This window comes from Moschus berezovskii, chromosome 18 (assembly GCF_049115385.1).
Source record: "Moschus berezovskii isolate FMDL1 chromosome 18, NW_MosBer_1.0, whole genome shotgun sequence".
NCBI lineage: Eukaryota > Metazoa > Chordata > Mammalia > Artiodactyla > Moschidae > Moschus > Moschus berezovskii.
Window position 1 is genome coordinate 21394425 of NC_142477.1, and position 14932 is coordinate 21409356.

The 14932-nt window shown below is 43.3% G+C and overlaps 1 long non-coding RNA gene across 1 annotated transcript; it reads left to right on the forward strand.

The window, feature by feature from the left end:
• The first annotated feature begins 1536 nt into the window (after positions 1 to 1536).
• On the forward strand, positions 1537 to 14022 carry LOC148774960 (uncharacterized). The gene is made up of 5 exons (XR_016039658.1): positions 1537 to 2468; positions 4648 to 4922; positions 5022 to 5119; positions 5910 to 5976; positions 13357 to 14022. It is a non-coding gene; the product is annotated as an uncharacterized LOC148774960 (long non-coding RNA).
• Positions 14023 to 14932: the final 910 nt, after the last annotated feature.

Here is a 14932-nt window from a genome sequence, read left to right on the forward strand (position 1 = left end):
GGCTTTCCAGTATTCATGATGAAGTAGGGAACCTATCTGGTATTCGTGTGCCTTGGAAACCAGCCGCTATTCAAAGCTTTCTAGGCAATTTGAATCAGGTTGCTGAGCTTAGAAAAAAAAATCCTACAGCCATATTTTGAAGACCAAAGAACTCAAAACATCCATACTCTGGGCTATTGCAAAATGAAGTACTTGGGCTTCCCAGGAAGTGCTAGTTGTAAAGAACCCATCTGTCAATTCAGGAGTCTTAAGAGACATGGGTTCAATCCCTGGGTCGGGGATATACCCTGGAGTGGGGCATGGCAACTCACTGCAGTGTTCTTGCTGGAAAAATCTCAAGGACAGAGGAGCTTGGCGGGTTACAGTCCATAGAGTCGGACATGACTAAAGCTAAAATGAGCTGTACTCAAGAGCAGTGGAGATTCAAATGATATGAGGTTGGATTTTAGTGGAAAGGAGGAGCAGAGAAGGGACAGTGTCATGGATATTTGCAACATAGGACAAGGGTAAGACCAGTTGATTTCATTTAAAATGGACAATTTGGGGAAATTCTAGGAGGTGGGATTATTTCTTGGAATTGAGGTGAGGCCCAGAACAGTCCACTGGATGTCAAAGCCATTCAGGATTCTCTGCTAGAACTGTATCAAAATAAGTGTAGTCCTGGAATTCCTCTGGGCAATCTATTTGGAACGTCAAAGCGTATCACCTAGATGCTGGATTTCTCGGTTAAAGTTCTGAAAAAAAAAAAGAATCAGGAAACCTGCTTTAGCAGATATGAAGGTTAAGGGGTAAGGGAGAAAGCCTATTGAAATTAAACTGAATCTCACCTATAAATTGACTCAAGTGTTTCTAAAGCCCCCTCTTAGCCCTAAAATACAATCATTGTGCAAATGAAATGGGATATACTGATTTCAAAACAAAAATAATTTTCTCAGCCAAAAAATTAAAAAGTACCACTAGTATGCCTGGGCTTCCCCAATGCCTCAGCATTAGAGTCTGCCTGCAATGCAGGAGATGCAAGAGAGGCAGTTTCGATCCCTGGGTTGTGACGATCCCCTGGAGGAGGGCATGGCAACTCACTCTAGTATTCTTGCTGGGAAAATCCCAAGGACAGAGAAGCCTGGAAGGATACGGTCCACAGGGTCACAAGTCAGACATGACTGAAGTGACTGAGCTCAGCATACACACACACACACAAACACACATCAGTATGCCTACCCCATATAGGGTTTGTGCCATTTCCTCCTTGAGAGGCAGAGTGTATCTCTGTCAGGTATGGGAACTTTATTCCAGAGCTAACCTAACATCAAGGTGACAGATATATGTGTGGGGTGATGCCATGAGATTCCCAGGAATCCCTTCAAGAAAATCTGCTGGGAGGTGGGAGGCTGGTGAGCAACATTAGCATCTGTGCATTGCTGCAGACAGCAGGGTCTACTGATGGGCAAGTGCTGCTCCAGGCTGACTGTCAGTCTGGATGCGGTGTTCTCAGAGCCCTCTGCTGGCTGAGGTTTCCCTCTTTCCTTTCACAGGTGTCAGAACTGCAGCTCAGTCTGAAGGCTGACTCCAGAATATCTCCCCTCTCTCGCTGAGATAGGCTGGAACCTGGGACCCTTTGCTGCAATGCTGTAAAGCTTGCACCTGGACAAATGTCTCTTCAAGCTAAATGTACAAAGAAACTACAAGGGAGTAAAAATAACTGCGTGCATACACAACAGGGGCAAATTCTGGACGGCAAGATACAAAAAGACCAAAAACCCAACTGCCACTGCTGAAGAGTTGGGTGCTGCACATGTGCCCTGCACACATCACCAGAGGAGCTGTGCAACGCACCTAAGCCACCCTTCTGGCCCAGCCCTTCGACATACCTCTACCCTCACCCCATATAAGGAACCAGATCCACCCTCCCCCCTCAGAGAGCAAGCAAGCAAGGGAAGTTGTTTGCTCGCCCTCCCCTCTGCTGCAGTAGAGGCCCCAATAAAGCCTTGCCTGATTTCCTTGTCTGGTCTCTGATCAGTTTCTATTGATTAAGGACTCTATCGGTAACATATCCTCCCATCTACCCTTCACTTTTGAACAGTGGTGCTGGAAAAGACTCTTGAGGGTCCCTAGGACAGCAAGGAGATCAAGTCAATCCTAAAGGAAATCAACCCTGAATATTCATTGGAATATTTAACGGAATGGCAACCCACTTCAGTATTCTTGCCTGGAAAGTCCCATGGACAGAGGAACCTGGCGGGCTACAGTCCATGGGGTCGCAAAGCATCGGACATGACTGAGTGACTGACACTTTCACTTTTCATTCATTGGGAGGACAGATACTGAAGCTGAAGCACCAATATTTTGGCCACCTGATGCAAAGAGCCAACTGATTGAAAAAGACCCTGATGCTGGGAAAGATTGAGGGCAAGAGGAGAAGGGGACGACAGAGGATGAGATGGTTGGATGGCATTGCTGACCCAATGAACGTGAGTTTGAGCAAACTCCGGGAGGCTGTGAAGGACAGGGAGGCCTGGAGTGCTGCAGTCCATGGGGTCAAAAAGAGTCGGACAGGACTTTTTAGCAACTGAACAGCAATAGCCCTTCCCTGAGATTTCCCTTGCATTCCTACCAAATCTCTCCAATATCTAATTTCCTCTTCATGTCTGTGTCTTTGAGATCTTGATATCCATGAAAAAAAGTATCTGATAAATAAATAAGACCCAAGGAGGGAGGAAGGGGATGGTCTGTCTATTTCAGACTCCGGTTACCAGGTGCTCTCTTTGACTGAGAACCTGATGGAGTTATTAGAACTGTCAGGTGAGCGATGACTCAGAGTGGCCTGCCTTCTTGGGCAGTGGGCAGGAGACAGATGACCCAACCTGCGCACCCAACCAAGGATCCTGGCTCCATGTTGGAATACTAGCTAATTTGGGGTGAAAAGGAATAGACTGAGAGTCACACAACCTCCAGCCTCCCCAAGTTTCTCAACTGAGAGCAAGGTGAGAAGCCAGCTTAGTGGTGATAGAGGTTGTGTGCCCAGTTCTACCCTGAGGGTCCTCACCCCTGCTCAGTGGACTATAGGAGTCCTTCTGAGACCTCTCCTTTCCCTCGAGACTGCTCTGAATGTTCATTGGCCAGGATCCCCTAGATGCAAATGCTAGGAGATTTGCCGGGTGCCACACCTCTCACATAAACAGACTAGACCTTCAAATATTTCCCTTGGTTGTAGCTGGAAGAGTCTCAGTTTGAAAAGCAGAGATGGGAGGGGCGGAGGGGTCACGGGCATTGCCCCAGGGGAAGTCACAGTGATGTTCTCAGGCTTATAGCTGTCACCTGGAAATCTCCGAAACTAATGGTTAAATCATACTGACTTTTCTGCCCAAGGGACTACGGAGGCAGGCTCCAGTGGGAATCTTACTTTGCCCCCAGGTCAGCCCATTCTTCTCTCAGTGAGGAAAGAGCTGGCTGAGTAGGTGACTCAGAGTTAGTTTCCACAGACATACACTTATGAGTGACCTTTGCTCGGAAATGGGGAAATGCTTTCATAATTCAGAAAGGCACACTGAGTTAGGAGATAGAAGCTCCGGTTATTACACAAACCCTCTGGGTAGGTCTCTCCAGCCTCTTTCACCCTGCGTCCTCTACTGTCAGATGAGTGGATCTGTGACACAGTGTGTGTTTTACCTCAGCCATTGTCAGGAGGCCACATGGTCCAAATTAAAAAAAAAAAAGAAGCAAAAACGGGCACACAAAATATAGTGGGAAGAAAGCATACTTAAAAGTGGCGCTGTCCTCATTTATATGGTTAGCTGTTTTTACTGGTTCTTTCAAAAGAAAGTGCCATTTTCACAAATACTTCCTTTGAAAATCATTGCTTGTCTTGAAGACTTAAGAGAGCATCTTTTGTAGACGTGGAAGCACAATATTCTCTGCTTAATTTTAAGTTTGATTACTAGGCATGTTCCTCTTTAAAAAAAAAACATATTACTTAAGCTTTACATAGAAGATAGAGGGCCTATAAAACAAATAAATTATTGCAATATGCCTCATTATTTTTCCAGGCTGAGGGTAAACATATTCTTTTTTGTTTTACTTCCCCAAAACATTAGTTAACAAACAAAATGCTTGATTAAAATTTTTAAATTGAAATATACTTGATTTTCAATGTTGTATTAATTTCTACTATCCTGCAAAGTGATTCAGTTTTGCATATGTATACATTCTTTTTTGTTTTTTGTATTCTTTTCCATTATGATTTATCATAGGATACTGACTATAGTTCTCTAAGCTATACAGTAGGACATTGTGAGTTTATCTAGTCCATATTTTAGATAGCTATTTTTAAATTGAAAAATTATTTCAATTAAAAAAAATAACACACATCTCAAATCTCAAATAGCTCATATTCACTTCTTTCCTGAACTCTGAACATTAAACTTTATTAAAAGCAACACAGGGCAGATGAAGGACAAGCATAGGGACAGCTACTTGTAAATGTGCAGTAAATATAGCAGGCTCACTGTTCAAGTTAAATGTGTGTAATTGTCTGATATCTATTTGTAGTTTTCATAAAATACCTTTTTTTTTTCCTGTGTATTCATTGCTGCGAGGATTGAAAAGGGAAGACTAATATTTTCTGCTTTTCATCTCTTTGCCAACAATCAGTAGCTGGTTGAAAAAAAAAAGAAGAAAGGCAAAGAATCACGCAGATTTGGCCTTCATGTTACCCTATTACCCCGTCTGCAAATTGCCCGGAGATCAGACAGATGGAAGGCCAGCTGCAGCTGCACAGGACTGGGGGCCCGAGGGACCGCACACAAAGCAGCCGGCACTGCTAGGACCCTAAGCCAGCTTCTTCTGCCTCTGATCACCTCCCCACCCCCGCTACATGGCTCTGTCTGGGCCAGCATCACTCACATCCACCAGCGAGGACCTGAATGGTTTGTCTCAAACCAGGAATGTTAATAGAAGCTGATTGTCTGCAGCCAGCTAAGAACTTTTCCACCATTGTTTACTTCTAACGTGTGCTCTGTTCACAGCCTCTCTGCAACAGGCCACCTCAGCAATAGGAGACGGGGAGGGTGCCGCCATGGACGCCTTCCTATCCTTAAGGGAGGTGATGTACACAAAGGACTTGGTAAATCGTAACATCCTTTCTGAAAGGATACCTTTTTAAGTGCATGGAGAGGCCTCTCTTTACAAATGGGTACCAGCAATAAGGTCCCTTTTTTTTCACACCTCAAAACAATTATTATTTCTGTTTTGCAAATTAATTGAATGCAGAATCATTTATTCCAGTAGTTCTCAAAGTGTGGTCCCTGGATCAGTGGCATCAGCATCACCTGGGAGCTTGTTGGAAATGTGGTTCTCTGAGGGCTTTCCTGGTGGTCCAGTGGCTAAGATGATGAGTTTCCCAATGAAGGGGGCGTGGGTCCAATCCCTGGCCAGGGAACTAGATTCCACATGTAACAACTCAATACCCTGCATGCCAAAATGAAGATCAAAGATCCTGAGACCCTCAACTAAAACTCAGCACAGCCAAATAAATATTAAAAAAGAAAAAGAAAAATGTGGTTCTTGGCTGTCCCCTAGATCTACTGAATCAGAGGCTGAGGGTGGGGTAGAGAAATTGGCATTTCAACCAGCCCTGCCAGATATTGATGCATGCTCAACTGTAAGGACTACTATTTATGCCTTTTGTTCATGTTTCTGTAATAATATTGATATTTTCAAATTTATATTGCCAAAACTTATATTTTTAATCTCATATCTGTAAAGTGTCTCATCTTACAAGTGGCTTTAGGGCCCTGTGTTCTGTTATGTTATGGGCTTTAAAACTTCAAAGTGTAGGTCTCTGTGGTCCTAGAACCCATATTTCTGGCTCCATGTGACATATACATTGCCTAATTCATTTTTTTTTTTTACAGAAATCTTCAGATTTCATCCAGTTTGGTCACTTGATAGATGTTTACATCTCTTTGGGTCATAAGATCTGTAAGTATACTTCCACTTGGTTTCTTATGACCACTGTATTTGATGAAACCTCAAGATAGTAAGTATTTTCTATTAAATGGTTTTTAAAATCTTGACTTGATTCTGCATTCTTTCATGGTATTAAAACCTTATGACTTGAGTAAATATTTTAAATACTATCCAGTTGAATTTTGAATATTTCACTCAGCTTCCCCTAGCTTGTCACAATTTATTAGCCATTCCAGCAATATGCTTACATAAGGATACTTTCATGTGAAATTGAAAAATTTCAAGTTGCCATGTTTTAGGGTCCTACTTTCCATTTTGTCTTTCCCCAAAGTATGACTTTTAGTTGCAGTAGAATGGCAACCCACTCCAGTGTTCTTGCCTGGAGAATCCCAGGGATGGGGGAGCCTGGTGGGCTTCCGTCTATGGGGTTGCACAGAGTCGGACACGACTGAAGCGACTTAGCAGCAGCAGCAGAAGGAGAAAGACTGAAAATTCTTTTCTTCCTTTGGGGGTTTTCTTGGAGAAGTGAATCCCTATTAAGAACTGCAAGTAAGAAAAAGAAAATTCCTAACATTCATAATGGGTCACATTGTAACTGTTTAAACTGGGGAATATTTGAAAATTTATAGTGCTTAAAGAGAAAATTCTAGCTTCCATATTCAATTGATCTTTTTTAAAAAAACCTTTACTGAAGTATAGTTGATTTACAATGTTGTGTTAGTTTCAGGTGGACCAAAAACCAACTGATCTTTCATTCAATATTTATTAATCAAATATTCCTACCATGGGTGAAGCATGGCTCCAGGTGATTTGAAATAGATGGGTGAAACAAATAAAGACATAGGATAAACAGTAAATTATATATTAATAATTTATATAATTTTCCAGAAGAGACTAAATGCAACAGAGTCAAAAAAGAAAAACACGGTAGAGTAGGATGATGGGGGCTTCCTAGGGATGCTAGTGGTAAAGAATCTGTCTGCCAAAGCAGGAGATGCAAGAGAGGCAGTTTTGATCCTTGGGTAAGGAAGATCCCTGGAAATAGGAAAAGGCAACCGAGTCTAATGTTCTTGCCTGGAAAATTTCATGGACAGAAAAGCCTGGCAGGTTACAGTCCATTGGGAATCAGACACGACTGAGGGATTGAGCACGCCTGCACACACTCAAAGGATGCTGGGGGAGTGGAGGGGACATGGTTACAGTTTTCAGTAGGATGATCTGGGGAGCCAAACTGAAACTGAACAATTCGAGCAAAGAGTTAAAGACGGTGAAGGAGTCAGCTGTGCAGATAACTGAAGGAGAAACTTTCAGAGAAGGGAGGACCTGGAACAAAGGTGTGACTGAGGACATCCGCTATGCTGGATTAGAGTAATAGAGGGGAGCTCAAATTGGGATCAACTCAAGTAGGGCATGGTAGCCATTTATATGGGCTTTGGTTTTCCTTGGCAGGAACTAGGGAGTCATTGCACAGCACTGGACAGAAGAGTAACATGATCTCACCTGTTTTCAGAGGGTCATGTGTTTCGAATAGATATTAGGGGATTCTGTCAGATTCATTCAGCTCAGTTCACTTCAATTGCTCAGCTGTGTCTGACTCTTTGCAATCACATGGACTGCAGCAGGCCAGGCTTCCCTGTCCGTCACCAGCTACCGGAGTTTACTCAAAGTCATGTCCAACCAGTTGGTGATGCCATCCAACCATCTCACCCTCTGTTGTCCCCTTCTTGTCCTGCCTTCAATCTTTCTCAGCATCAGAGTCTTTTCCAATGAGCCAGTTCTTTGCATCAGGTGGCCAAAGTATTGGAACTTCAGCTTCAGCATCAGTCCTTTCAATGAATATTCAGGACTGGCTTCCTTTAGGATTGACTGGTTGGATCTCCTTGCAGTCCAGGGGACTCTCAAGAGTCTTCTCCAACACCACAGTTCAAAAGTATCAATTCTTCAGCACTCAGCTTTCTTTATAGTCCAACTCTCACTTGCATATGACTACTGGAAAAACTATAGCTTTGAACGCTGCTGCTGCTGCTAAGGCGCTTCAGTTGTGTCCGACTCTGTGTAACTGCATAGATGACAGCTAATACCAGGCTCCCCCGTCCCTGGGATTCTCCAGGCAAGAATACTTGAGTGGGTTTCCATTTCCTTCTCCAGTGCATGAAAGTGAGAAGTGAAAGTGAAGTCGCTTAGTCGTGTCCAACTCGTAGCAACCCCATGCACTGCAGCCCACCAGGCTCTTCTGTCCATGGGATTTTCCAGGCAAGAGTACTGGAGTGTGGTGCCATTGCTTTCTCCATAACTTCGACTAGATGGACCTTTGTTGTTGAAGTAACGTCACTGCTTTTTAATATACTGTCTATGTTGGTCATAGCTTTTCTTCCAAGGATCCATTAAGAGCCTATAATCTAAGTGAGAGACATTGACTTGGGCTACTGTGGTAGCAATGGAAGTGGTCAGTAGTAGTTAAGGTACTGGCTAGTCTTGGAAGACAGACCCAAGAGAATTTTTGACAAATGAGATGTGGCACATTTCATTAATCAAATAAATTTTATTTGGTGGAATTTTTCCAACTTACTTGATTGAAGAAATTTCAACAATTAACTTAGAATTTTCAATTTTTCTAATGACAGGGCCAAAATGCAGTGTGTATATGTTAGTTAGCTGGTGTTGCCATAACACATACCAGAAACTGAGTGGTTTAAACAACAGAAAGTGCCCAGCAATCCCAATACTGGGCATATACCCTGAGAAAACCATAATTCAAAAGGACATATGGACCCCAATGCTCAATGCCAGGACATGGAAACAACCAAGATGTCCATCAACAGATGAATGGATAAAGAAGTGTGTTACATATACACAAAGGAATATTACTCAGCCATAAAAGGGAATGAATTTGAGTCAGTTGAACTGAGGCGGATGAACCTAGAGCCAGTTATACAGAGTTCAGTTCAGTTGCTCAGTCGTATCCAACTCTTTTGCGATCCCATGGACTGCAGCATGCCAGGCCTCCCTGTCCGTCACCAACTCCCAGAGCTTGCTCAAACTCATGTCCAACCAGTTGGTGATTCCATCCAACCATCTCATCCTCTGTTGTCCCCTTCTCCTCCCACTTTCAATCTTTCCCAGCATCAGGATCTTTTCCAATGAGTCAGTTCTTTGCATCAGGTGGCCAAAGGATTGGAGTTTCAGCTTCAGCATCAGTCCTTCCAGTGAATATTCAGGACTGATTTCCTTTAGGATGGACTGGTTGGATCACCTGGTAGTCCATATCCTGCATATACTCCTTGCAGTTATACAGAGTAAAATAAGGCAAAAAGAGAAAAACAGATATTAACACATATGAAATCTGGAAGAATAGTACTGATGCACCTATATGTAGGGCAGGAATGCAGATGCAGAGACCAGGCCTGTGGACACAGTGGGGGGAGGGGAGGGTGAAGGCATTAATATACACACATGACCACGTGTCACATAGATAACCAGTGGGCAGCTGCTGATTAACGCAGGGAGCTCAGCCCAGTGCCCCGAGGGGGTGTGATGGGAGAGAGGGGTTGGGGGGAGGTTCCAGAGGGAGGTTCCAGAAGGAGGGGGCATAAGGGTCCTTATGGCTGATTCACGTTGCTGTACAGCAGAAACCAACCCAATACTGTGAAGCAAGTATCCTTCAACTAAAAATAAATTTTAAAAAATTAAAAAATAAACCACAGAAAGTGATCTTCTCACAGGTCTGGGGACCAGAAGTCCCAGGTCAAGGTATCAGCAGGATTGTTTCTTCTGCGGCCTCTCTTCTTGGCTTGTGGATGGTTTTCTCTCTCTGTTTTCGCATGTTTATTCCTCCTTGTATGTCTGTGTCCTGATCTCCTCCTTGGATGAAAGACACCCATCACATTGGCTTAGGGCCCACCCATATCAACTCCTTTTACTGTAATTCTTTAAAAGCTCTATCTCCAAATCTGGCCACATTCTGAGGTGCTGGGGTTATGACTTCAACAAATGACTTTCAGGAAACACAGTACAATTTCTAACAGTGTGCTTCTCACACACTGTCATTTTACATATGGTTGTGAATGACACAGCTTTTGGGATATGTGGCCCAGAAACAGATCCAAAAAAACCCTAACAGAACATACTCTTAGTTTGTAAGGAGATGTTTCTTTAAAATGAACTCAAGTTCTTTCTTAACAGTAGTTGCAAGCATCTCAGGCCTGATTCGCCGTGACTCAATTTAATTAGAGGTGAGATATTTTTCATTTGTATGTGGTATTTAAAGTATAGCAATTACTAATATTTAAAATGAATAACCAACAAGATCTTACTGTACAGCACAGGGAACTCTGCTCAATGTTAAGTGGAAGCCTGGATGGGAGGGGAGTTTGGGAGAGAATGGATACAGATATATGTATGCCTGAGTCCCTTTGCTGTCCTCTCAAAACCATTACATTTTTAATCAACTATATTCCAATATATGGATTGATGTGAGAGTTGGACTGTAAAGAAAGCTGAGCACTGAAGAATTGGTGCTTTTAAACTGTGGTGTTGGAGAAGACTCTTGAGAGTCCCTTGGACTTCAAGGAGAGCCAACCAGTCCATCTTAAAGGCAATCAGTCCTGAATATTCATTGGAAGGACTGATGTTGAAGCTGAAACTCCAATCCTTTGGCCACCTGATGCGAAGAGTGGACTCATTTGAAAAGACCTTGATGCTGGGAAAGATTGAAGGTGGGAGGAGAAGGGGACGACAGACGATGAGATGGTTGGATGGCATCACCGACTCAATGGACATGAGTTTGAGTGAGCTCCGAGAGTTGGTGATGGACAGGGAGGCCTGATGTGCTGCAGTCCATGGGGTTGCAAAGAGTTGGACATGATTAAGTGACTGAATTGAACTGAACTCCAATATAAAATAAAAAGGTTTTAGAAAATAAAGCATAACCATTTCTAGAAAGAGTGTTGTTAGGAGTAATTAAACATCTAATTTTTTTTTGTCTCTGATAAGAAGGATATCTGCTTATTATTTTAGAGGACTCAATTGTTATAGAAATAAATGCTACAGAAAGGAAGAAGCTCCTGAATTCTTGCCTGAGAGTGTGTTGAAGGTACCTAGGTGCTATAGGAAGGATGCAACAGCTGAAATGTTTCTACCTGCAGGCATTTCAGTACATCCCTAAGGTTTAACCAAGGGGATATTTTAGAGATTGCTCCGACCACCCACAGGCTGTGATTAGTTTTGGTTTTGGCCATGATTTGTTGGCCAGGTTGATGGATTTCTGAGTATCCATTCTAAGCACACCATCTCAACCTCTATCAGGTAAGTAAAGCCACACAATCCTCAGAAAAGTTCTATTCCATCTGGTGGGCCAGTTCAGGGAGGCTTGATGTACTTGCTGCTGGCTGTCCTCTGACCCACAGCCTGTCTGCTTCTGGATGGGGAGAATTCGATGCCCTTCAAAATATAGAGTATATTGATCTGTTTTAGAGGCCACAAATGCCAAAGCCCTGTCAGCTAATGGGCCTTCAGAAGATTAAATATGGCTTTGGAGCAAATCACCAGCTGCCTAGCAGCATTTTCTAGGTGGTCTGACATGCAGAGACGGAGAAGGAAGATGTTCAGGGGTGGGTTTCTGTGTGTGCCGATGCATCTTTTTGGGCAAATGATACATCCTTTGTATTTGACCTGGCTCTGCAGTACCCCGTGTCTTCATTAGTCAATGTCATCCCTGGAAAATTAGTAAAAATGGGAGGAAAATAGAAAATGTCCACGTTTGGAAAACAGTTCCCTTTACTTTTCTGAATTGTTGTTGTTCAGTCACCAAATCGTGTCTGACTTTGCGAGCCCATAGACTGCAGCCTGCCAGGCCTCCCTGTCCCTCGCCATCTCCTGGAGTTTGCCAAATTCATGTCCACTGAGTCAGTGATGCCATCCAGCCATCTCATCCTCTGTCATCCCCTTCTCCTTCTGCCTTCAGTCTTTCCCAGCATCAGGGTCTTTTCCAATGTGCTGGCTCTTCGCATCAGGTGACCAAAGTAGTATAGCTTCAGCATCAGCATCCATCCTTCCAATGAATATTCAGAGTTGACTTCCTTTAGGATGGACTGGTTTGGTCTCCTTGCAGTCCAGGGGACTCTCAAGAGGCTTCTTCAGCACCACAATTCAAGAACATCGATTCTATGGTGTTCTGCGTTCTTCATGGTCCAACTCTCACATCCGAACATGACTATTGTATGGACTAAAGGTCTGTACAGTCAAGGCTGTGGTCCCTCTAGCGGTCACGGAATTTTCTGGATCATACTTGTGTTAACTGGTGAGCCTGTCACGCTCAGTGGTGCTGCAGAAGCTGGTTTAGAGTGGTGAGGGGAGGAGGGAGAAGAAATAAAGAGAGGGAAGGGGAGACAATATATGAGTGGCAACGAACCCTTTGATGGCAGGACACAGAGTTTAAACTTCCTGGGGTAAAAACACCAAGAATTGACAATATGTTACTAAGTGACAGGTTTAGAACATTCTTTGTCATTTGATCTTTCAGCTTTTCCCTCTGTTTCCTTTTATACAGCAAGGCCAGTAAAAATAGCTCTGTTGGTTTTTGAGTTTGGTTTTCTCTTTTGTCTTTATGTGGTGGTAAGCTGTATTGCTGCTGCTGCTGCTGCTTAGTCACTACACTCGTGTCTGACTCCGTGCGACCCCATAGTGCGACCCCATAGACGGAAGCCCACCAGGCTCCCCCGTCCCTGGGATTCTCCAGGCAAGAACACTGGAATGGGTTGCCATTTCCTTCTCCAATGTGTGAAAGTGAAAAGTGAAAGTGAAGTCGCTCAGTCGTGTCCGACCCTCAGCGACCCCATGGACTGCAGCCCACCAGGCTCCTCTGTCCATGGGATCCTCCAGACAAGAGTACTGGAGTGGGGTGCCATTGCCTTCTCCTAGGCTTGAATTTATAGGAAATACCTCAGGGAAACACAATCTATCCTTGGAATATTTTCTTAATTTCTGTGTGATAAAATTTGCATAAATATGGACTAATGCATGCTTAAGTGGGTTTTTGCTGAACATTTCAGCCTCAGAAGACCTAGGTTTGAATCTTAACTGTATATCCTAGTCACATGACCAGGAATCATGCTTATCACCTCTCTCAGTTTGAAATTTTATGTGTGTAAAATATTGGAGATCACATGGACCGAACTTTCACAGCATTGCTTGAAGTGTCATAAGAATAATATATGAATTAACAAACTTAAAAAGCCCACCACATGTTGATTATTGATACTAAATATTTCTATGTTTATTTGAATATTACCATTAAGAGAATCTTTATTGACAAAAAGTTCTAAAACTGAGTTTGGAGAACTCATTAGAAAACACTGAAATAATGTTTTTTTTTTTTTTAATTTAAACTGTTAGCCCCAGATACAAACTCGAAAGAAATTTTTCTAAAGAGGCATATGGGTAAGTAGCTACTTATGTGCCTTTGATTGTTCAAGCCACTGTAATTGATTTACGTCCACTTTACTGCCTGTGTGAAGTTTGTGTGCAAATGTGATATTATCTGATAATTACATTATATGAAAACGTGAATGACATTGGTAATGAGAGATTGCGAGACTTGAGAGGTGATGCTGTCCCGGATGTGCAGTTTTGTAGGGTCAGATTCCCACTAGGTGTGTTAGTTCTCAGAATTAAATAAGAGCATCCCACCCCTCACCAGTCCCACCCTTAAAGTTGTGTGTGGGCACTTGGTTTAAGGAACTTTCTTCAGCTGGCTTTCATTTTGGGGAAGAAAATTTTAAAATGACATGTATACATTATTTCCTGGTAGCTCAGCTGGTTAAGAGTCTGCCTGCAATGCAGGAGGCCCTGGTTTGATCCCTGGGTCCGGAAGATACCCTGGAGAAGGGAATGGCTACCCACTCCAGTATTCTGGCCTAGAGAATTACATGGATTGTACAGTCCATGGGGTCACAAACAGTCGGACACAACTGAGCGACTTTCACTAAAAACTATCATGTGTAAAACAGAGAGCCAGCAGAAAGCTGCTGTATACCACAGGGGGCTCAGCTCTGTGCTCTGTGATGACCTAGAGGGGTGGGGGGTGGGAGGTGGGTGGGGGACCCAAGAGGGAGGGGGTGTAGGTATAGATACGGGTTATTCATTTCACTGTACAGCAGAAACCAACACAACATTCTAAGCCAAGTATGTATGCTTAGTCACTCTTTGCAACCCCATGGGCTGCAGCCCACCAAGCTCCTCTGTCCATTGGGATTCTCCACACAAGAATACTGGAGTGAGTTGCCACGCCCTCCTCCAGGGGATCTTCCTAACCCAGGGATTGAACTCAGGTCTCGAATTGCAAGTGGATTCTTTACCGTCTGAGCTACCAGGGAAGCCTTTTCCATAACTTCAAAAAAAAAAAAAAAAGAAAGAAAGAATAAATTATGTCTAGGTGTAAATAAATCAGTCATTTCTCTGGAGTCTGAAAAAAAGTGAAACATGCTAAACTCCTCTGTCCTTCATTGTCTCCTGGAGTTTGCTCAAAATCATGTCCACTGAGTCAGTGATGCTATTTAACCATCTCACCCTCTTCCACCCTCTTCTTCTTTTGTCTTCAGTCTTTCCCAGCATCAGGGTCTTTTCCAATGAGTTGGCTCTTTGAGTCAGGTGGCCAAAGTATTGGATCGTCAGCTTCAGCATCAGTCCTTCCAGTGAATATTCCGTAACGAATTTGTATACATGTAAGCACTTCTGAGTATACAGGTTCCTGTGAGTGAGGAGCAAACATTCTGTGTTTGCCTGAGCTCTCACAGTACAGAGGAGTGGTCTCAGTGTCCTGGGGAATATGGTGTCTATGCAGGTACAAAAGGAGTGGAAAGAGAAGGAGGCAGTTGCCAGAGAACATGGGACTCAATTGGTCTTGAAAACAGCTCAACTTCTTTTCCAAGGTTTGTTTTAATAGTGAAGAAAACCACAGTGACTTCTGGAT